An 844-nucleotide genomic window follows, 5' to 3' on the forward strand; every position below is an offset into this window, starting at 1 on the left:
AATTTACTTTTTACAAAATTAATGTTTTCTTGTTCTTCATGTCCCAAAGTTTAAGTAGGAACTTTGATCAAATTAATAAAACTACACCACTGTTCTGAAAAACAAAAGACTTACTTACGAACTTGTCACGTATATAGAAAACTTAAACTACAAATACTTACAATTTATACAACCGAGAACTTCTTATTCCTTTTTCCTCTTTACGATAAACTATTAGACTTTTTAGTATTTTTACTAAGAACTTTGTTCTTTTTCGTCACTTATGTTTTCGAACGTTTTTTTTTAAACGCTTTTTTTTTCTCTTTTTCTTTTTCTTTTTCGTTCGTCTTTTTCGGTTTTCGAGAAATTTGGTTTTCCGTTCTCGTTTTTCGGTTATCGGGAATTTTGGTTTTCCGTTCCCATTTAGTTTTCCTAGGTTCCGAAACTCGTAGTCACCTATCCTCCCGGATTTCCTTATTTTAGAACCGGATTCGCCGATTTGGTCCGACAGGGATTGGTACACGAACACCGCACTTCCACAGTTCACTTTTGAACTCTGACTCGCCAATTTCAGTTCCAGGTTTCTTTTTTGTTTTTTTTCTCTCACACGAATTCTTGAGTCCTGTGGAGATTAACCCCTGAAATCGTTTCGACTCAGTGTTAGACTTTTCCAAGTGGGTCAATACACAGACACCGTAAATACATAGGCCACCATTATGACCTTTTATTTCACGAATCCCGGTGCTGGTTCTGAGTATTTCATCGATACAAGTTCTTAGTTGTATGACTTGATCCTCTTAGTTATTATGATATACTTGAGACTCAAGGATATCTACGGTTAGTAAGACTTGAAGTTACCTATTTC

The sequence above is a fragment of the Arachis ipaensis genome, chromosome B05 (assembly GCF_000816755.2).
Source record: "Arachis ipaensis cultivar K30076 chromosome B05, Araip1.1, whole genome shotgun sequence".
NCBI classification, from domain to species: Eukaryota; Viridiplantae; Streptophyta; class Magnoliopsida; order Fabales; family Fabaceae; genus Arachis; species Arachis ipaensis.